Consider the following 24,316-nt stretch of genomic DNA (forward strand, 5'->3'; position numbering starts at 1 on the left):
GGTTGTGCATATTAGTAATTAAAACATTTTGCCCCATAAGCAAAGAGATTTACTGAAATTAGTAAATCCTATTGATGGTTTTGTAAATGAACTTCTGGAGATGAACTCACTCTAATAATAAGAGACTGGTATGAACCTAATAAACTTAATCTTTTCATTAAACTGGAGATATTGAAAAATTATTTGCTATCTTGGCAGCCATTACTGAAACAGTCCCCCTTTCTTTTTGAGTTGCTTTGCAGCTTAAAATCCAGGGAGAATATTAGTTGGACATTATTGAAGCTAAGAGGTTGGTTTCCCTAGGGATTCCACTCAGCTTCTTAGTTTATAAAGCCTTGAGTGAGCACACAAGTGTGATGGTCCTAAAAGTACCTAGAAAAGCAATATGGAAATATGACTCACTCTATTTCTCATACAAGCTCTTTTCTTTAAAATAGAAGCCTGACAATGAACATTTAACTAGCATTAGTTGTTAGTTGCCTAAAAATTATTCTATGTCATAGTAGGTGGGGAAGGAGGAGGATTTGGAGAGGAAAAGGACCCCAACACTTGTAGCTGGAGAGCTTCTCTCCAGGTCCCACCAAGCCCCTGCAGTCCCACAACCCACATATAAAATAATCACTCAGATGCTTATATTACTTATAAACTGTATGGCTGTGGCAGGCTTCTTGTTATCTACTTCTTCTATCTTAAATTAACCCATTTCTATTAATCTATATGTTGCCACGTGGCTCGTGGCTTACTGGTACCTTACATCTTGCTTGTTATGGTGGTGGCTGGCAGGTCTCTCTCTCCGTTTCACTTCCCAGAATTCTCCTCTCCTTGTCTCGCCTATACTGCCTGCCTGGCTACTGGCCAATCAGTGTTTTATTTATTAACCAATCAGAGCAATATCCACAGCAAACACTAACTCTGAAAGAGTTACATTGCACTGGCTTCCAGAGAGCTCTTTCTGTGAGTCCTTTATTAACTAACTCTCTGACCCTCCACACTTCCCCCACTCTTTCCTACTGTATTATCAAATAGAACTAAATGAACAGACATATATGGTATTTTGAAAAGCTACTTGATAAAAAATTCAACTCAATAATAACACCATCTTGAATGAAGCTGAAGAATATAGAATCTCATTCCAGTTTTCTTTGTCTTTTCACATCTTGAAGAATTCTTCCCACCCCCCTTTTTTTGGCGGGTGGTGGTGCTGGTGCTGGTTTTTTTCTGAATTATAGGCTGAGAAACAACTCCTAACATTTTTAGGATTCTGTTCAGCAAAACCAGAGCCATGTACAACCTTTTCCCACTTATTGTAGTGACAAATAAATTGCTATCTTATGAGATATTGTTGAATTTTTAGTTAGAGTGCACAAGAAAAGTCTTCTTCTGAGAGAGCGTCCAAGAACTATGAACTCTCAAATATTTATATCAAAGTATAAAAGCATCAAACTTAAATTTTTGTCATGGTCTGTTTGAACTAATCTGGAAGAAGGGCAAGTGAGGAATGTGTGTCATGAAGTTAAAAAGTTGCCAAGGTCTCCTTGCTCTCATTGCTTTATTTTGTCTTTGAGGCATTCTTTAAAAGAAAATCTAAGACACTATTTAAATTAACTCTTGATATGTATTCTTAATAAAATATCCACACTTCTGATACAAATTATAATTTATTGGTACCATCTACCAAGTCCCATTATCTCAACAGTGCTAGGAACAATGTAGGAAACCTGTTTGAAATAGGATCACATACTACCCACTCACTACAAGGCTCAAATCAGGTTTCTCTGTAACACAGCTCCCTTCGTTTTTTCCAGATTTCTATCAGCTGTTTATTATGGAAAGTAGGTTAATTGTTTTACTGAAACTTCTAACATTTTGGATGTGACTGCTTGCATCCAGTGTTGTGGTCATTTAATTTGTTCTAATGCTTTCTGCAAGTGGGAGCCAAACACTGAGGCTTTAGATTCAAGATCATTTTATAAAAGAATGACTCAGGTGCATTTAGCTTAATTAAAAGCAGGGCTGCTCTTCAGTCACATGTGCCAAAGGTCAGCTGTGGAATAAAGGAAAGGGATTACAATGCAGAACTCATTGCAGACACAGGAACGACTGAAGTATATTTTAGACAATGGGCAAGCTGATTTAATTAAAACTTAGGGGGGTGTTTTCTGTGAAGGGGGAGTTTACTGCAAAATACTGTGACCGAAAGCAACACAAAGCAATGACTTGGTCAGTGTTCAATTCTCTGTGAAACTTCTGCTGAACACTTTACTTTTCTCAACTGAAGACTACCATTTCTGTATTATGATCATTTTGGTCCTCCTTGGGTCAAAGTCTACTAGTTGATGTCTTAATATTTTTGCGGTGACCCTATAATGAGCTGAAGTTTACATACATTCCCAATTCATTTGCTAAAGCCCCATGATGACAGAATTAGGTGATGGTATTAGAGAGTGATTAGGTGATGGGAGTGGATCCTTGTAAATGGGATTGGGGCCTCATAGAAGAGACCCAAGAGAGTGCCCTTGCTCTTCTGTGTGTGATGACATAGCTAGAAATCTGTACCTCAGTCTTTAATCACCTAGTTTTCAGAACTGTTGGAAACAAATTTTAAGTGTTTACAAGCCTCCAGTTTATGGTATATTATATCACAACGAGACCACAATGTGGTCAGCAGGGCATAATGACAGTGCACTAATTTTCAGTATCTTTATTATTAAGTAGAAAAATAAGTATATGGACCATCATAAACATTAAGAAATATCTGAGGACTGGAGAGATGGCCCAGCAGTTAAGAGCACTGACTGCTTTTCCAGAGGACCTGGATTCAATTCCCAGCACCCACATGGCAGTTCACAAGTGTCTGTACCTCCAGTTCCAGGGGATCTGAACCCTCACACAGACATACACTCGTGAAAAATACCAATGCACATAAAAAGAAAAAGAAACATCTGAGCTGCCTATGATGGTGCCAGCATACAGCCCCAGCTACTTGGGAGGGCTTGCAGGAGGAATTCCAAGTTCTAGAGCTGACTAAGCTAGAGAGCAAATTCAAGATCATCCTGGATAACTTAGTGATAATGTTTTCAATATAAAAAAAAACCCAAAAACAAATGGGGTGGTGGTGGCACACGCCTTTAGTCCCAGCACTTGGGAGGCAGATCTCTGTGGGTTTGAGACCAGCTTGGTCACAGAGTGAGTTCCAGGACAGCCAGAGCTATACAGAGAAATCCTGTCTTGAAAAGTAAACAAACAAACAAACAAAACAAGCACTATGGATATTCAATGGTTGAGCCCTTACTATACAATCACCAGTATAACACACACACACACACACACACACACACACACACACACACACACACATTTTGGGATACCAGTTTGCATCTAGTTTTCAATTGACCTAAAGCTAGGAGCGTGGAGAGCAGACTGGCCAACCTTGAATAATTGTGTGACTTTTTCCTTTCTAATTAATGATTCCACTTTCCTTGAAGTTCTTTTTCTTTTGGTTTTTTGAGATAGGGTTTCTTTGTGTAGCCTTGGGTGGTCCTAGAACTAGTCTGTAGACTAGGCTTGCCTAGAACTCATAAAGATCCACCTGCTTCTGCCTTGTGAGTGCTGGGATTAAAGTCGTGTGTCACCATGGCCTAGCTTTCCTTGAAGTTTTTATACAGGTGTTAGTTGCTGCATAGATTTAGTAGGTGGTTTGTCTGAGACAGTTTTATTTTAGGACTATTCTAACCAATACATTTATGTTGATTAGGCTTCTAAAACCTTAGTCTGTCTTATTTGTCTTCAGACACAGCCTACTACAAGTTGTGGCCCATATATTTCAGTCTGAAGAAGAAACTCTAGTAGATATATGGTGTTTTGAGCCTTTCTGATAAATCACCATGCAGTCTTCCCTCAGATACAAGAAACAGAAGGATTTGTTCTCAGTCCTTGCAATGGCAGAGTGATCTTGACAAAGTAGAGGTCACATTTTGATGGCAGTAGCCTGGAAAGACCATCCCATTATGCAGGAAAAGTGATCCCTTGGGTGTGTGTTGAGAGAACATAAAGATAATCACCAGTTGATGTCAGTTGCTGACTGAATGCATTTTGGTCTAATTCCAAAGAACAGGCAGCTAGGTCAGCTTCAGCAGACCAGGTGATAGTTCTGAATTGACAGATGGGGAAATAGTGACCATAACTTGCAGTATTAGTCACCCTTCTCTTTCTGTACCTTGACATTCTGTGGTGAATTTGAGGCTCCTAATCAATAAATGATATTAGTAATTCTGGCGTGAGGCTAGAATTCAACTGAAGTATATGAGTTAGACGTGCTGAGGCAATGACTTTTTGGAAGGGCATGGGCTGCACAAGAAACCCGCAATTGACGTTGACTGCTATAGCAATTGTCTGTTTATTTCTGTCAACTTCTTGCTTCTATAGGTCTTCAAGTGAGTTTAGGATTAGATTTCCAGTGCTGATATATATTCACCCAGTAAGAATCGTAGTGTGTTTGTATTGAGAAGGGTAAGCCCACAGGTGGTATTCTCTGGAGTTTGAGAGCTAGCGGCATTAGTGGTTAGAAACACTTGTTTTTTTGTTTGTTGGTTTTTGTTTGTTTGTTCAATCTAGTTTTAAGGATGAGTCCCAGTGGTGTCTCTTTGTACATAACCACTTGGTGAATATCATAGGGGTGTGTTCGCGGGCATCTCTTTAGGAAATGCAGCATACATTTGTTTTGTGTGATTTCATATCTAACTACAGGTCTTGAAAACACTCAAATAGATGAAAATATAAGAGGCAAAACTGGCCAGCAAAGGAGTGTAAACTTTTGAAGGGTTTATAATGTATTTTACATTATCAATAATGTCAAGATAAGGGGTATTAAATCCTTTTGTAAATAAGATTATTCTGGTTTTAAGTAACAATTTATAATTTGTAAACACATTGATTTGATTTTATATCTTTAAAGAAAATCTTTAATATTTTTAAATAATTTCTTGTTTGTATAGCACAGTGATGAAAATTCCGAAGTTTTTTTTTTTTCATATATATTAAGGTTAAGAAAATGAGTTAATGTAGTCTCATTGTTTGGGTCCAGGCTTCTGTGGGATAATAGAGATACATATGTGGAAGTGGAGAGCCTAGAGAAGAATCTTGTCTATAGAGTTAGAGGTACATGAATCTACAGTATCATAGACATTTACACTTATACATTTCTGTGATTTAAGATATTCCAAAGCCTATATTTTTATTAAAAATTATTTTTTGTTCTTTTAAAATTTTGTATATGCATGTGTGTTTGTAAAGGGTATGTTTATGTTATTACAGTTGCCTGAGGCTAGAGAGGCTGTCAGATCTCCTGGAGCTGGAGTTTCAGGTGGTTGTGATCCACCTGATATGAGTGCTGGGAACTGAACTCTGGTCCTCTGCAAGAGTAGTATGCACGTTTAGCCACTGAGCCATCTCTTTCATCCCTGAAAATCTATATTTCCTAAGAAATATCAAAACTCAGTCTATGCACTGAGTGAACCTAGGAGCACTTATACCCTTGTCTAATGAACACAGAGAACATCTAGATTCTGTTTTGAAATAATCCAATATTGTTATATTCTATAAAGAACTGGGATAAAATAAATATTTGAAGAAGAGAGATGATAGGTCACATTTCCTAACTGCACAGGAGAAAGTATTCCCACACCTGTAACTGGGGTTTGTATTTGGCGACTCCAGGTTTCTGGGAGGAGTATCATTCCCTGTGTAGGGTAACCACAATTAAACTCTTTTATGTGAAAGTATTATCTAATTATTATAATATAATATATTAACCCACATATGTATATATATATATATAATATATATGTATTATATCAACTTTATAATAGCAGGCTTCCATGTAGCTTTTTCAAGCATCCACCATGTTAGTTACCCCTTCTTTCTGTCCATTCTTCTCCTCTTTTTGGAGAAGCTTTGTAGAAGACACCAAACACCACAGTCTATTGGGACCAAGATGCTCTAAAGACAGTGACTAAGTGATGTTATATTCTTATGCAACATATGTAACAAATGGTGACCAAACATTAAAAATGTATACTATGAGGGAGAGTCCATGTAATAATGAGCATGGTAAAAACAAAGAAAGGTAAGAAATACTTTTAGATGAAGAGGAATTAAATGGTATGATAAGTAATTGCAGTGAGTGGTCATGGATTAGATTCTGGATTGAGAAAACAAATCTATATAAAGAACACTTTGGGATACTTGGTGAAATTGTAACACAACTTGCACATTATAATATATTAAATCATGTAGGATTTTCTATATTTGATGTCTGTACTACTGTTTATGTAGGACAATGTTCTCATTCTTAGAGGTGGCAAGCATAAAAGTCCTTAGAAGTAAAGTGACATCATGTAGGTAATCAACTTTCAAATGGTACAGCATTGGTTATAAAAATTGTATTATTTACATGAGATATGAAAATAACTATTCAAGAGCAAGAAAGGAGAGAGCTATGAAGAATATATGCAAAATACTAAAGTCAGTGAGTGTAGGTGAAGGTATACAGTTCATCAAAACATTCATGTACTATGCTAAAACTTTAGAATTTTCAAAATAATGTGTGAAAGGGTATAATTCATAAATTTTACCTTTTTAGAACTTTGAGGCTAATGGCCAACGAAAGTTCTCTTTCATATATTTTAAAGAAAGAACCTATGACCTCTAAAGCACGTCATCTGTAAGAGGGAATTCAGAGCACACAGCAACTCTCTCCAAAGGTAGAATATTATGCTTCCAGCAAGAGAAACCTTCAGTATGACCGGAAGAGTCAAGAAATATTACTAAAATCTGTTTAAGTTTTTTGTGGGATTGTGAATCTTGTCTTTGTGGTTCCCTCATATTTATGATAATTACAGAAAAAGCAAGGGTTGTTTACTTGTTAAGGCTTTTACAGGAGGCTTCCCAGAGAAAATATGTGCATATATAATATAAATATTTATTACATAATGTCACATGCTTTACACATTCTATGCTTGAATTTGAACTTGTGGCCTGGTACATGTAAGGCAAATGTTTTACTACTGAAGTACATCCTTTTCCCAGAATTTTTTGAGACATTTGGACGAACCTGCCTTTATCACTATGAGTATTTCATGTAGTGCTGAATATTTATTTGGGTATCCCTGAGTGAGTAAATGACTTGGGAATACCAAAATCTATCCTTATACAACAAGCAACAATGATATATTTTCTCTTTCTTAAAAGAACAGATGGTTATATTTGATAAAGTTCTTCTAGATACATGGAATCAGAAAGGAAACTGCCATTTAACACCACGAGTAACAAAATCAATAGTGAACTGTATTAGTTAAGCTTCTCTAGATAAACAGAATGAGTGCTTTACAAATAAACACATGTGTAAGCTTGATTTATTTTGTTATCTTAAGAAATCGACTTGCATGGTTATATAGGCCGAGAAGATCCTAACATCAGCAGTTCAGAGACCCAAGAAACAAGACAGCTCCTGGTTTAGGGTCTAGTCCAAGTGCAAAGGCACAAGATTGAGGTTGAAGCTGGAAGACCTTCTGGCAGAGACAGACCAGCATTTCATTCTGTTCAGGCCTTAAGTGATTAGATGATGCCCAGTGATACTGGCTAAGATACCCTGCTCTCCTTAGTCTATAGATTCAGATGCTAATCTCATTCAGAAATACCTAGACACATTCAGAGTAATGCTTATGTGGTGGTTTGAATGAGAATGGCCCCCATAGGCTCATACATTTGAATGCTTGGTCCCCTATTGTTGGAACAGTGTGGGAAGGATTAGGAGATGTGTCCTTGTTGGAGGAGGTGTGTTACTGGGAGTGGACATTGAAATATCAATTGCTCATGCCAATCCCAGTTAGCTCTCTCTTTGTCTTGTGCTTGTGAATCAGATGTGAGCCCTCAGCTACTGCTCCAGTGCATGGCTGCCTGCTTGCTGCCATGCTTCCTGCTGTGATAGTCATGACCTCATCCTCTGAACTGTAAGGAAGGCCCCAATTAAATGCTTTCTTTAGTAAGCTGCCTTGGTCATGGTGTTTCTTCAGGGCAATAGAAAGGTATCTAAGACAATGGTCAAACATCAGACACCTGGGGGCTATGTCAAGTTTACATATACACTTAAGCACCAGAGAGGTGTTTTGTGTAACATAGTCTATGTTACACAAAACATAGAATGACTTTCTTTCTTTCTTTCTTTCTTTCTTTTTTTTTTTTTTTTTTTTGCCTTAGCAAGGTGAACTTTAGTTTCTAACAAAGATTTCTTTTGTACATTGAGCTCAGGCAGGCAAGCCATTTCTTTCTTTCTTTCTTTCTTTCTTTCTTTCTTTCTTTCTTTCTTTCTTTCTTTCTTTCTTCTTCTTCTTCTTCTTCTTCTTCTTCTTCTTCTTCTTCTTCTCCTCCTCCTCCTCCTCCTCCTCCTCCTCCTCCTCCTCCTTCTTCTTCTTCTTCTTTTGAGACAGGGTTTCTCTGTGTAGCTTTGGAGCCTTTCCTGGAACTCACTCTGTAGTCCAGGCTGGACTCGAACTCACAGAGATTCACCTGGCTCTGCCTCCCGAGTGCTGGGATTAAAGGTGTGTGTCACCACCACCCGGCTCATTTCTTTCTTCTTAATTCTTCTTCATAATTGATTGCAGTGTTTTAGAAATTTAGACAACTTTTTGATTCTATGCCATACCTGTAGAACAGGATGCTGAATTTCCCTTCTGGATGGAAGGATCTAGTGTCTGGTTATCAGTAGTTCTAAAAATTATCTCTAGTTGTTTTATCCAAAGTGAATCCCCCCTCCACCTCTTGAATCCTAGATCTGTAGTCTGACTGTTTCTGAGTGAAATACCAGCTTTTTCTTCCTATAACAGGTCCCAATTCTAAATGGTCAGCCTAGCTTCAGAGTTCCCCATGTGTGGTCTCAGGACCTGTTTTACAATGTAGCACAGTTCAGTAGTGTGCCCTACCAGTCTTGCTTCATTTTCCTCCCCTTTCAGAGACATTGGACCCCATTGTACACCTCAAAGAATGTCTTTCATGAAACTCTCTACCTTACGTATTGCAGCATGGGGGGGGGGGAACAGCAAAGCTGTTGTGATGAACCCTCAAGTCATGCCAACTTGAGTTTTTCATAAGATAACTTACAGAAAATAGGCATATGGCACACAAATTATGTTGCTTAAAGATGTGAATTATTAAACAATGATACGTTGAGGTTTCAAGAAAACATTAGGTAATTAGGATAAGTCAGCTACTAAATAGTCATAGAGTTTATCTTGAGGAGGAAAAAAAAACACAGGAGCTAGATTAAAGTTGGAAAAGTGTTGACTATCAGCAGCAGAAAAATTTAGAAGTGGGGATAAAGATGCTTAATTAGTGTTGGACATTGCTTAGGAGTTATGAGGCTTCTTCTAGATTAAGGAGTCCACGTAGAAAGTGAGGTGAGGACACTGTGGAGGCTCCATCCACCTCAGCCGCTGACACTAAAACCTGTAAACACATTAGAGAGCTGCACGGTTATGAGATATGCCAGGCAGAATAGACTTGAGGAAGGGCACCATGTAGGACAGCCTTCACTATGACCTGTAATAAGGGAGAGTTTCTGTAGTTGGAGAATTCAGGAGTCCTTGTAATGCCTGTTTAAGAAAGGAAATAGTCTTTGATACTAGAGAGTTACTAAATTAGTTTGCTTTTGTGATGAGTGAATAAAATTAACATATGAAGACTTACCATGTTTTAATCATTTCTAGCACCCATCCTTTATAAGGTTAAAGGGTAAATTGGGTGGTCCATTTAAGAGGCACCAAAGATTGTGGGAATAAGAAAGGACATCATCTAAGGTGAAATAATCCAGGTACAGAAAGAAGATTGCTAGTTCTCATTCATATATGTAATCTTAAAGTAAGAAAGTAACAAAGAAAGAAAGAAGGAAAGAAAGAAAGAAAGAAAGGAGGGAGGGAGGAAGGAAGGAAGGAAAGAAAGAAAGAACAAAAGAAAGAAAGAAAGAAATCAAGTATTTAGAGACAAGGACGAAAACATTAGCTATCAGAGTCAGAATGGTGGCAGGGATTCCCTAATTTTAGCCTTTACTAAAAGTTCCAAAACACCAAATGGGTGTGGTGAAGATGCCTAAAAGACCTAAGAACCATAATTAATGACTGTGTGCTATATTCAGGATTTTCATTTGTTCTTTGAGTCAAGGTCATGCTATGCAGCCCAATCTGAACTGAGACTCACTATGTAGCCCAGGCAGGCCCCAATTCTTAATCCTATTGCCTCAGCCCTCCATGTGTTGGGATTCCATGTGTGTGTCACCATGTCTGGTTTATATTTAGGATTTGTGTTAAGTGAGTAGTTTCAGGTTTTTTTTTTTTTACCACATATGGGGAAAATTTGCAGCTTTATGAAATGATGGAGATGTTAATTTGCTTTACCTCAGTAACTATTTTACTATACATCTATCTTATAACATTGTGTCATACATCTTAATTTATTTTAAAAGAATTTTATTTTTATTTTATGGCCTACTGTGAAGTCCAGAAAGCCATTATCAAAAGGATTTTATAGGAAACTGGTCATTATGTCAGCATAGAGGCATACATTTTGGTACTTAAATCTAAGAATTTTTATTGCTTAAAATGAATGTAATAGCAAGTATATACAGACATTAGCAACCATGACCTTTTCAGAAGCAGAGGTTTTGCAAGAGAAATGATCTGTTACACATCCTTTTGCTGATGAGTACTTGGGGGTTCTCCTTGGCTATGCAAGAAGTCTGTGGATGGAAATATCTCTTTGACATGCTGACTCCACTGCCGGGATATAAGCTCAGAAGATGATTGTACTGTAAGGGCATTCCAAACATTTTGAGGCACTTACTGTTTCCCATAATGGCTGCACCATCAATATCATACATAGCTTCTCTTCTCCACATTTTTGCTAACACTTGTTCCCTTTCCTCCAGGGCAGTTGGCACCATACAACTGGCTAGAGGTTCAGAAAGAGCAAAAAGTAGAGGCGCAGTGTTAGTTTTGTTTCCTGTTACTGTGATAAAATACCCTGATAGGAGCAACTTAAAGGAGAAAGGGTTTGTTTGGCTTACAGTTCTTGGCTGCAGTCTATCGTTGTGGAAAGTCCAGGCAGCAGGAACTTTGAAGCAGTTGGTCACATTCCATCATAGTCAGGAGCAGAGAGCAATGCATTAGCGCACATAGCAGCCTTTCTCCACTTTTGTACAGCTCAGAATCCCCTTCTAGGGAAGTGGTCTTCTCACTTCAATGAACATAATTAAGTATTTATTTTATTTTTAAGTGCGTGCGTGCGTGCGTGCGTGCGTGCGTGTGTGCGTGTGCGTGTGCGTGTGCGTGTGCGTGTGTGTGTGTGTGTGTGTGTGTGTGTGTGTGAAGGTGCCTACAGAGGACAGAAGGGGGCAGCAGAACCTCTGAAATTGGAGTTACAGGTGACTCTGAGCTCCCTGATGAGGGTGCTAAGAACAAATTTGGGTCCACTGCAAGGGCAGTACTTGCAGTCTTAACTTTAACCAGTGAGCCACCTCTAGAGCCAAATTAACAAAAGTTAGAAAATCTCCCACAGACATACCCACTGACTAACCTAATCTAGACCATTGCTCATTGAGACTCTTCCCCAGGTGACTCTGGATTGTGTCAAGTTGACAACTGACACTAACCATCAGAGTTGGGACACTTTCCTCTTCTATTCTTAGACACCAGAACTCTAGTATTGCGCGAAATCCTAAAGATCTTTTAATAAGAAACCCAGAGCCAGATATTGGGGTAAATGCTGAAAGATCAGAGACAAAGGAACAAGCCACAGCTGCTTCTCACCTCACCAATTCCACCAATCCTCTGACTGAATGTCTCTGAGTCCTCAGCCAAAAGGGGTCCAATCGAACAGGCTTTCAGCTGAAAAGGCTTTCAGCCAAAAAGGCTTTAGTTCCTGTCTCCTCACATCTTATATATCTTTCTCCATCCAGCCATATTACTTCCTTCCTAGTGCTGGGATTAATGGCGTGTGTGCTTCCCAAATACTGGTAGCAGACACATGAGATCTCAAGTGCTGGGATTAAAGGCATGTGCCACCACTGCCTGGCATCTATGTTTAATCTAGTGGCTTGTTCTGTTCTCTGATCTTCAGGCAAATTTTATTAAGGTACACAATGTATCACCACATTCCAGCTTCAAACTTTAGATGTTGGGTCTTATGGAGTAGACTGACTACTAGGCTCTCAGTTTTCACTCTTAGACTAAGAGGTGTGTCATGTACTTCTTTGTTTCTGTAGTCTTTAAGTTGGGACAAACATTCTTTTGGCCTCCTTGTTTCTCCAGCTTTCAAATGATCTACTGTGGGGCTTCCTGAGTTCCATAATCACAATAATTAATTATGTTTTTTACATTAATTTTTAAAACTATCAATCAACTACAGTCTTTCTAATATCTATGTACCATCTATCTACCTTCTACCTGCCAACCTATCACGTATCTATCTATCTATCTATCTATCTATCTATCTATCTATCTATCTATCTATCATGCCTCTATCATCTATCATCATTTCCTCTTGGTTATATTTCTCTTGACAAGCCTGATTAATACAGTAGCTTTGTAGGTAATAAGAGATGTCCCCTGGTACTGTAGAGGATCTTCCACAGATACCAAAATATGTGGTTGCCTAAGCATCTTATGTAGGGTAATACAGTATTTAAATATAACCTAAAGATAGTACCCTATGTATTTCAAATTATAGATTCTCAAACTGTGTGTCATGATCCTATATACTGTCAAATAATTGAACATGGGGTTTGTGAAAAATATGGCAACAGTGAATCTTTATGAATGTGCAATAGCCAAAAATTAATTCAAAACTAAACACACAATGAATCCAAGGTATTTGTGCAGGCTAGTTTTATGTCAACTTGACATGAGCTAGAGTCCTTTGGAAAGAGGAAATCTCAGGTGAGAAAATGGCCCCATCAGGTTGGCCTGTGGCCAGGCTTGTGGTGCATTTCCTTAATTAGTGATTGATGTGGGAGAGCAGCTCATTGCTGGTGTGCCACCCCTCGGTAGCTGGTCTTAGTGTATATAGGAAAGCAGACTGAGAAAACCTGGAGGAACAACCCAGTAAACAGTGTTCCTCCATGGCTCTTGCTTCAGTTCCTGACTCCACTTTCCTGCCTTGAGTTCCTGCCTTGACTTCCCTCAGTGATAAAATGTGACCTGAATGTTGTAAGCTGAAATAAATCCTTTCCTCCCCAAGTAGCTTTTGGTTATGATGTTTTATCACAACACTAAAAACCCAATGACAGACATTGGTGCTAGGAGTAGGGTATTGCTGTGACAGACCTGACCATGTTTTTGGGAGGACTGTGGAAGAGCTTTGGAAGTTTGAGGTGAAAAAGCCATTGAGTGCTCAAAGGTTAGTGAGCTTTCGTGGAAGCTTAGAAGCTGCTGGTGGAGGTCTAGCTTGTGAAGTTTTAGAGGGAAGTAAAGACTCTGATAGGGACATATGAGAGATATTTTGAATTAAGAATCTGTGGTTCTAGTCAACTGTGATTAACAAGAGACTAGAGTCACTAACATGAAATATTTGCTTTTCTGGGACAATTGGCACTAGTCAGCTGGGGTTGAATAATCAGCTGTGATTAAGAAGAGACCAGAATCATTAAGGCAGAATCTTCTGGGAAGTGTTTCCTTGGCATTAGCACCCAGAAAGCTGTATTTCTGGCAATGCTTTCTGGGTGCTAATGTCATTCACCTCGTGAGCACTGCTCTATGGGTGCTGTCCAGTGGGGATACACCAGTGAATGTGCCTGAAATGTCTCAGCTCAGACTTGATTACTGTATGTTGTGATCTGCAGTGTTTTTGCTGTATATTCAATTTTTTCTGCTCTCATAGCAATATAATGGTTTAATTACAGAAAACAACAGTATTTTCCTCTTGTCTTTCTTCAGCATGTAATTATCAAATTGGTAAATTTTGGACTGTGTTAGAATGGTAGATTTTAAAAAATGCTGTTTGAATTACTTATGTGAGTTTTATAAAAAATTGTTAAATGAAATTTGTCTTGTGTTAGAATAATAACTAAGAAACCATTGCAACTTATAAAAGAAAGCATTTAAGAGACACTGTGACCATGGCAACTCATAAACAAAAGCATTTAATGGGGCTTGATTACAATTTCAGAGGTTAGTCCATGATCGTCATGGTGGGGAGCATGGTGGCGGGTAACCAGACATGGTGCTGGGAAGTAGCTGAGAGCTCACATCTGATCCACAGGTACTTGATAGAGAAATACCTCACTGACATGGGCTCTTGAAGCCTCAAAGTTCACCCCCAGTGACACATCTTGTCTAACAAGGCCACACCTCCTTGTCCTTCCTAAACAATCTACCAACTGCAGACCAAACAGTCCAATATATGAGCCTATGGGGACCGTCCTCATTCACCACTACCACCACCACCACCACCACCACCCAGACACAGACACAGACACATACACACACACACACACACACACACACACTCAACTTGATTGGATATAAGATCAACTAAGAGACATGCTGCTCATGGGTCTGTGAGGACATCTCTAAGATTAACTGCAGGGTGGTGAGGACTTTCCCTCAGAGTGGACAGCACTTTCTGGTGTGGCCCAGATATGAAGAGAAAAAAGCAAAGCTGCCTGTTTACTGCTGGCGGTTGTCGGTGATTGTGAACAGATCTGCTTTGCGGCTGCTATTGCTGTCATCCTCTGACATGAAAAAACAAGTTTCTTTGGTTTCCAGTGTTGACTGAAGAGTAGTAGCTCTCCAGGAACCCTCCAGGAATTCGACTCACGATTGGAACTGGTGCGGTATCCAGTCTTGTTGACTGAGCTCCACTGGGCCCTCAGCCTTTCTAGTGTACAGCCAGCCATTGTAGGGGCTGCTTATTCCACAAATGCTCAATCCGATCTAACAAATTCCCCTTGTAACATATGTTAATTTTGTTGGATTTATTCCTTTAAGGAACCATGGTTAATACATGTATAAAAGACAAATTTTATATATGACATGAAAGCAGAGAGAGAGAGAGAGAGAGAGAGAGAGAGAGAGAGAGAGAGAGAGAGAGAGAGACTCTCTTTGGAGAAAGACAGGGAACCAGTGTTGTGTGTGTGAGGTCAAGAGCAGGTGATAGAGACTGAATATGAGGAAAAGCCAATGTTATACATGTGTGAAATGCCATTATTTTAAATGAGAATGCCAGTGATTTTTGTATACATGTTGATTTCTGATAACTTTACTAAATTCATGCAATAGTTTTAATTATTTCACTAGAGACTTTAAGGTCTTTAATAAACAAGATTATGACATATGCAAAAAATGATAACTTGACTTCTTCCTTCTTGGATACCTGTGATTTCCTTTTCTCATTTAGTTTCTCTGGCTATGACACCCTGTACTATGTAGAACTGAAGTCGTGATTGTGGTCATATTTATTTTCATCCTGATCTCAAATGAAAATCTGAAAGCTTCTCACCATTGGATATGGTGTTTGTTATCTGTGGGCTTGCCATGCATGGCCTTTGTTATGTTGAGGATGAGTTCTTCTAGACCCAATTGCCAAGAGTCAATTATGAAGAATGTTGAATTTCAAAATGATTTTTCTGCATTGTTTGAAATGTTCATATGATTTACAATTTGCTCTGTAGTGTGTAACACTTATTGATTAGTATGTGTTAAGTGTTCTGGCTAATTTTTTGGTCAACAACAATTTTTTGGTCAACAAGCTAGAGTCATTTGGGAAGTGAGAAACTCTATTGAGAAAAATGGCCCCAACAGATTGGCCTATGGGGGCATTTTCTTGATTAATGGTTGAGGTGAGCAGGCCTAGGTCACTAGGGGTGGTGCCACCCTAGACAGATGGCACTGGATGGTATGAAAAAGCAGAATGAGTAAGCCATGAGAAGCAAGCCAACAAGCCACACTACTCCATGGTTTCTTCTTCAGTTCCTGCCTCCAGGCTTCTTTCTTGACTTCCTTCAGTGATGGAGCGTGACCTGAGAGTTGTAGGCTAAAATAAACCTGTGCCTTCACAAGCTGCTTTTGGAAAATTGGTGCCAGGAGTAAGGAATTGCCATGACAGGCTTGATCATGTTTTTGGAAGGACTGTGGAAGGACTTTGGTACTTTTGGCTGGAAAAGCCATTTAGTGTTCAGAGCTCAATAAGGTATTGTGGGAGCTTAGAAGATAATACTGAGAGCAGAGCAGATGATGTAGTATTGATTGTGAAGTTTCAGAGAGAAGTTTGGAGACCTATGTAGCTCTACTGTGCTTGGTCAATGTTTTGGATTAAGAATCTGTGGTTCAGATCAGCTGGGCCTGAAGAATTATCTGTAACAGGAGACTAGAACCACTAAAGTTAAACTTATTTTGCTAGGACAACTGATGCTGATTATCTGTAGCTGAAAATTAGTGGTGATTAAGAAGAGAACAGCATCATACAGGCGAAATCTTCTGGAAATATTTCCTCAGGGTCAGCAAACAGAAGCTGTGGTCCAGAGAGGTCCTTGATGAACTTGGTAATGTGTAAGAGTTTTCCAGGAGTTGCTGGTTTTGAAGGCATGAAGGGATCATTAAGAGATGCTGAGGCTTTGTGCCATGAGAAGCCTGGAGAGGCCACTGAAGAAGGTGAAATCTGAGCTCCAGTAGAAACCCCAGGATTGAAGGGGTCGTGGAGTAAGGCTGAAGCTTAGCACCATGTGGCAGGGTCAGAGTCCTGGAAGAGAGCCCAGGAAAGGCTGTTGGTGAAGGTGAAGATCAGTTGCAGAGGAGACCCCAGCATTTTGGAGATGCCAATACCGTGGGAGGACCACCTCGGACAGCAGCTATGGAGTGGAGCCAGCCTGAGCCTAGGAGACAAGCTGTGTGTACTTTGGATGGCAGAGTGGAACCTGAGAATTGTAAGCTGAAATAAACCCTTTTCCTTTCCAAGCTGCTTTTGGTCATGATGTTTTGTTTATTTATAGTGAATAACTTTTATTTGCTTTTAAATTTTGTTTTCTAGTGTTTGACAAGTGATATTTTCATCCATGGTCATTGAAGGTATTGGTTAGTCATTTTCTTGTTGCCGTGGTAAAATATCCTGACAAAAGCAAGTTAAGAGGTAAAAGGCTTATTTGGTTCACTGTTTCAGATGGACTCGGTCCATGATGGGCAGCAGGGAAAACATGGCAGAAAGAGCAAGAAGCTGGTCATGGTCATCTGCATCCAGACCCATCCCTACTGATTCACTTTCTCTAGCAAGGCTCTGCCTCCTAAAGGTTCCACAATCTTCCCAAACAGTGGCACCAATCTCTTTACTTGTTATTTTGTTTGAAGAATTCAGTATGAAAAGTAATTTCGCAATGAATACTATCATATGCAAAATGTTTCAAAATTTGTCACTTTCTGAAAGATTCCTAAATGTGGGATTCAAAGGAAAAGCACACAGCTGATTTTTATAGCTATTCATCAGTACATGTGTTTCTGTGTAGACTTTTATATGCACTCCTGTATTTTGTTACACTAATAAAATAATATATTTCAGTGATTTTTTGGCAGCATTTATAGATAAAAAGTAATATCTTAATATAATTTTAATTTTTAATATAATTTGATCATTTTCTTATATCCTTCATCTCTCTTCTATACCTTGTTATTCATATATATAAACAAATATATATATAAACATATATATATATAACTTTTATTTTGTCTCAAAATTAGGGCATCTTTGTATCATAGGGTATATTATCCCTTTATCTACCATATAAATTATAAATGTCATTTTATGATCTTTTTCCTACACAAATTTTTAAGTTTTTACTTTATTTCAGTCAAATTTTCTTTCTTCTATTGCTTTGGAATTTTAAGTGACGACTGTCTAGCCTATTGCAGGATATAAGGAAATTCATGATTTTTATTTTTCTATGGGACAATTTAATTTTTTTATTCTTTGCCACATGTATTAGTTACTTATCTTATTACTGTGACAAAGTATCCTACAGAAGCGACTTAAGGAAGGGCTGCTTTGGCTCACAGGTGAGAGCCTATTCCTCCCACACTGCCAGGAAGTCATGGCAGCTGGAGCTTGAGAAGACGTGTCTACAGGCAGGAGGAGGCAGTGAGAGACAAAAGCTGAGTCCATGGAGTGGTGCTGCCTATATTTAGGGCGGGTCTTTGTACTTCAAATTATTAACCCAACCTAGAAACTTTTGCAGACATGCCCTGAGGTTTGTGGCCTAGGTGAGCAGAGAGTCTATCAAGTTGACAGCCATCACTAATCATTACTCTATAGCACTGTATTTTGATCTGTCTCCACATTGAAGTGGGGATTTAGGAGCCATACCTTGAAGAGGCTGTGAGGGGATGGCAAGATGGCTTAGTGGGTAAAGGTGCTTCTCAAGCGAGCCTGGTGACCTAAGTTCAATCTCTGGAACTGAGATGAAGATAGAGGGAGAGTACAGACTCTACAGAGTCGTTCCCTGATCTCCATACCTGCCATGCTATGGTGTGCATAGCTCCATCACCTCCTTCACATACAGTAACAAAACAACAACAACAAAATTTAAAAATAGGTTGTGAATATGGTATTTTCTTAAGCTATGGTTAATTATAGGATATTAGATTTTACTTTTCAAATTTTTATATTTCCTTCTTTCCTCCCTCCCTCCCTCTCTCCTTCTCTCTCTCCTTCCCTTTCTTCCTTCCTTCTTTCCTTCTCTCCTTTTTTTTCTCTCCTATTCTCCCATCACCTCTTCTTTTAATTCATTTTGGTTATTTGAGACAGAGTCTTTCTACAAAGGTCAAGCTGACCTTGAAGGCTTGATCCTCTATTCAAGGTAAACAGCACTATCTTGAAGACACTATAAGAGCTGTGCATGGTCACACATACCTGTAATCTCAGCACTGAAGACCTTGCGGCCAGAGGCTCAGTAAGATCAAAGCTGATCTGGGGTTACCTATTGAGTTTGGGGCCAGCCTAGTTACATTGCAAAGGCTTGTCTTAAAGCAAAACCCAAAAGACAATATCTAAATGTGCTTTGCCAGTGTTAGAACAATGATTTTTCTCAAATTGTGCCAAAATACATATTGATAGCTATATGAATGTCACAAGGTATGTTTCATTGAACATTTATACTATATCCATTTTTTCAAGGCCTCTTTTTCTTTAAGTGTTGCTACGTATCTTTCTAATATACAAACATAACCTCTTCAGTCTATATAATGTTATTTGCATGTATATGTTCTTAGGGCTGACCATTTGGTATTGGATAACCAATCAGTGTGCTCCTCCCTGGGGAAGACTGTTTCTCCTGCTCCCAGCACTCCTTAGTTGCCTGTTCTTTGTGTAGGGTTGAGGCCTCTTAAGCCTCCCCCTTCCATATTAACACTTCTATCAGTGTCTTCCTTGTTCAGGTCATGGATAGGCAGCCATGCTGGTGAGAGTTCATGGGTGTAGCTTCTCTGACATTTCTAGGAGACATGCATAATCTCAAGGTAAATTTCCTCTTCCTTCATCTTTTAGATCTTTGATTTGTTAGTGTGAAAGACTTAATGTTTTCTTTTTATGCCTTTCTAACACCATTTGACAGGATCCCTGTTTTTCTCACTGATTTACAACGCTATCTTTGTTACATGAAATGATGCACTTTTAAGGTTCTGATATCAGGGGTAGATAACAGGTTGGTACTTGACAGAAACAAAGTGCCTTCACTTTGAAATAATAGCAACTCAAACTCCCTCTCAAATTTAGCTACAGATATTTCATGCTGGGTCTTATGGAAATGCAAACACAGTAGATTAAAACAGAAGAGCAATTTCCAAGGCAATACCATGCGCTATACTTCCAAGATGCTTTTGGCATAGATCCTACTGAGGAGCTTGTAGTTAAAAGAAAGAAATGTACAAAGAAGAGTTTGTTTCTATATAGGTTTCAATATAAAGGCTGCTGTTAACCTACGCTCAGAGTGCGGGGAGATATATTTGTGGTGTACATTCTTCTAAAAAGTAAAAAAAATTAAACAAACTCAAAAAACCAAGAGTGCAAGGAAGAGAGTTCTATTTATTATTTTCCTTGATTATTATGTTATTTGTCTTAATTCTTATTTTCAAGGTAGACCTAACTGATCGTAGATCAATGGTGAGGAGAGGAAGAATAATACTCAGACATAGAGGGAGAAAAGACATGTGCAGAGGAGAACACAGTGTTAATTGGGACTTTGCATTCTGAGGAAGAAGGTGAGTATTTCATGTTTTATATTTAAGGCCAAAGCACATTTTGGCATCCTAAAAACGTCTAATTCTTCCTGTATTTAATATCTGAAAGTGTAACCATTTAATGGAGGTTCCTCCTTTTGATGGAACTGTCATCCCCAGGGTAGATAACATCAGAGGGGTTTGGAATGGGTTTTAACCAAGTGGCCAGATGCACCTGCTTTGTGCCTGAGGCTTTAATATTAATGGACTTACCAAGACTCATTTCGCAGTGTTCAGAATCGTAGCTTCAGTTTTCCACAAGCAGGTTAATTAGACTTCAATTTTTCTTCTTCCTTTCTTGGAATTTGAGTGATTGGAAGAACTTTCCCTCATCTGTCAGGGGCTGGGGAAACTAACTGGAAAATGGATTCCTGGGACAAAGACATATGAGCCTGTTTCCTCACTGCTGAGGCTTTATAGGAAGTGCCTCGGGTGAACGTGCTCGCCTTCAAAACAGACCTCAGTCCCAGACTGGCACTGTATGCTGGAATACTACCCTGGGGAGCAAGGGGATAGAAAGCCCTGTTAAAGAGACGTCTTAGCTAACAGCCTTTGTGAATAATAGCCTGCCATTTCTCAATCAATGTCATCCCCAACTCCTGCAAGGAAATTATTTGTGGGGAGTGGCTATCTGACAATTCATACATCATTTTGATATGCAATTGCCCCCTGGATTTGGTCAGAGGGATTTAGGGTTTTAATTAAAAACAGGTATACTTTCAGCTGTGTCTTTCGAGTTGGCTGGATGGTCATATGACCTTGCAGGACTAGGTTATATTTTCATTTACAGAATCACTGTATTTACTTTCTTAAAATTATGTAAAAAGAAATATTTAAACACACATCACAGGACATGATAAAAATAAGAATCAAAGATGGGAAGAAAAATAAAATCGAGTACCTAATTAGCAAGCTTTGTCTTTTCTCACTTTCCACCGGACTCCTGTCTGGAGAGGATGCAGCGGCTTGTTTTTCCTTCAGGGTATCTGTGTCAATTAATTCTTTTAGATTCTTGGCTAGCAGGATAGGTGAGTACAACCATTTGTATCAGTACCTTTACTTATGTGTTAGTGGTGTAAACACCATTGTTTGTTTAACCGTCATGCAAGTCTTAGGAGATAGTCCTATTGTCTTCACTTTGTAGCTGTGAAATTTTAGGCCTAAGAGGGTTAATGGTTTGTACAAATGAATAGAACCAGCAATATGTGAGCTCAGGCTGATCTGATTCCAAAGTACATGTTCTCAGTGATTGACTTACTCACTTATGTGGAAACCTAAAAATGTGTTAGGACTCGAAACTGTATTTTAGACAGAAAATGTACTTAAAAGTTTGATGTGGTATCTTGGATAATAATGACAAGTTCATGAGCAGCGGTTTGAGATCTGCACATCTATTACAGCAGGTGGATATTAAGGATATATGGTTTTCATATGTGTCTATGAAATGAATGAAGTAAGCAAGTGGTTCTCGACCTTCCTAATGCTGTGACCCTTTAATACACTTCCTCATGTTGTGGTGTCCCCAACTATAAAATTATTTTGTTGCTACTTCATAGCTGTAATTTTGCTACTGTTATGAATTATAATGTAAATATCTGATATGTGACCCAAGGGGTTGTGACCTACAAGTTGAGAACCATTGGACTAAACCTTTGCTAAAGAAATTAGTATTTATATAATAGATAGAGAAATCTAGGAGTTTCTGAGCTAACAGATGAGAGTCCCATGTTGTAAGTTGCTTTTCAGAAATTTATTATATAATCTCCTATGGGAGCAATGTTTCATGTAATGCTTACATACTAAGGCCAGCCCATAAAAATCCACTATTTTGAACTGGTAAGAGCAAGATACTAGGGGCTGGAGAGATGGCTCAGCAGTTAGAGCACTGGCTGCTTCCTCGATACCCAGCTTCCCCAGCTCCTCCATGGCAGAAAACAAAGTTGTAACTCTAGTGCCAGGGTCTATGACTCCTGCTTTGTCTCTGTAGGCACTGTGTGCATACGGATCACAGACACATACACATAAAACATCCATGCACATAAAATAAAAAGAAATAAAGCTTTAATTAAAAATGTGTAGAAACTACATTTGAACTGAGACAAAAATCCAGAAGGAAAAAAATTCCTTTATTTTATGTTTGGTTATAACAAGAATATTTTATACAATAAATAAATGAAAAAATATATGAAAGAAATGGAAAAATAATGCCAACCATTACAAAGATAAAATTATTATTTAAATGATTTCCTTTGCATGTGCATTCAGAATTCAGACTTTGGATCTCCTAACTTCTTCTTGGTCCTTCCCCAGACTTGGTCATTTCTCACAGGTTGGATTAGGTCTCTGGCAGGCTTGGGATCATGGTTAAAGTGAAGGACAGACAAGGGATTCTTGGGAGGAGGACTGTGGAGAGGCACAGGCATTGGTGATGAAGACAAGAAAAGCGTTAGTGTGAAGGGAATGAAGGGAGAAGTGGAGAGAAATGGTTTCTATGTTGATGTAGAAGGAAATCTTGCACCTGGCTAAGGTGGCCTTCAGCATCTCATCATAACATGTGTAAATCAGGATGCATGTGCACACACATGTGTAATGGGTCTAACAATTACATGTAAATCAGGATGCATGTGTGTGCAATGGGAGAAAGATTGAATTTTTTTCACAAATGGAGATAATCATACTAGGTGAACTAAGCCAGTCTCACAAAGACAAATAATACATGTTTTCTCTCATTCGTGGCTCCTAGACTTTCTGTAGATAGATAAAATTGTAAGTGTGTAAGATATGGAAATAGAAGTGAAACTGTCTAGAGACAAAGGGACTAGCGGGAGGCAGAGGGGAGTAAAGGGGAATATGCTCAAGGTAAAATAGATACCTGTATGAAAGTTAAAATAATAAAAATAAAAAGGAACAGAGGCCAGAGAGATGGCTCAGAGAGATGGCTCTGTGTATAAGAGCACTGGCTGCCAAAACTGTAAATGGAAAAAAGAAAGCATCTTCAACAAATGGTGCTGGCATAATTGGATATCAACATGGAGAAGATTGCAAATAGATCGATATCTATCACCATGCACAAAACTCAAGTCCAAGTGGATCAAAGACCTCAAGAGAAAGTAGGACGTAGCCTTGAACACATGGGCACAGGAGACCACTTCCTAAATATAACACCAGTAGCACAGACACTGAGAGAAACAATCAATCAATGGGACCTCCTGAAACTGAGAAGCTTTTGTAGAGCAAAGGATACGGTCAACAAGGCAAAGCGACAGCCTACAGAATGGGAAAAGGTCTTCACCAACCCCACATCTGACAGAGGACTGATATCCAGAATATATAAAGAACTCAAGAAATTAGACATCAAAATGCCCAACAGTCCAATTAAGAAATGGGCTATAGAACTAGACAGAGAATTCTCAACAGAGGAAACTCAAATGGCTGAAAGACATTTAAGGAATTGCTCAACATCCCTAATCATCAGGGAAATGCAAATCAAAATGACTCTGAGATACCACCTTATGCCTGTCAGAATGGCTAAGATCAAAAACACTGAAGACAGCTTATGTTGGAGAGGATGTAGAGCAAGGGGAACACTCCTACACTGTTGGTGGGAATGCAAACTTGTACAACCACTTTGGAAATCAGTATGATGGTTTCTCAGAAAACTGGGAATCAATCTACCTCAAGATCCAGCTATACTACTCTTGTGCATATATCCAAGGAATGTTCAATCATACCACAAGAACACATGCTCAACTATGTTCACAGCAGCATTATTTGTAATAGCCAGAACCTGGAAACAACCTAGATGCCCCTCAACTAAAGAATGGATAAAGAAAATGTGGTACATATACACAATGGAGTATTACTCAGCAGTAAAGAACAATGACATCATGAAATTTGCAGGCAAATGGATGGAACTAGAAAATATCATCCTGAGTGAGGTAAACCAGACTCAGAAGGACAAACATGGTATGTACTTACTCATAAGTAGATACTAAATGTAAAGCAAAGGATAA

At 38.8% G+C, this 24,316-nt stretch overlaps 1 long non-coding RNA gene across 1 annotated transcript in view; it reads left to right on the plus strand.

Moving 5' to 3' along the window:
* The window catches only part of LOC131904579 (uncharacterized), a 41,400-nt gene extending 21,121 nt beyond the window's left edge, over positions 1-20,279 (plus strand). Inside the window, exon 3 of the long non-coding RNA XR_009377764.1 lies at positions 20,165-20,279. This is a non-coding gene — a long non-coding RNA (uncharacterized LOC131904579). The remainder of the gene's footprint in view (positions 1-20,164) is intronic.
* Positions 20,280-24,316: the final 4,037 nt, after the last annotated feature.

The sequence above is a fragment of the Peromyscus eremicus genome, chromosome 2 (genome assembly GCF_949786415.1).
Source record: "Peromyscus eremicus chromosome 2, PerEre_H2_v1, whole genome shotgun sequence".
NCBI classification, from domain to species: Eukaryota; Metazoa; Chordata; class Mammalia; order Rodentia; family Cricetidae; genus Peromyscus; species Peromyscus eremicus.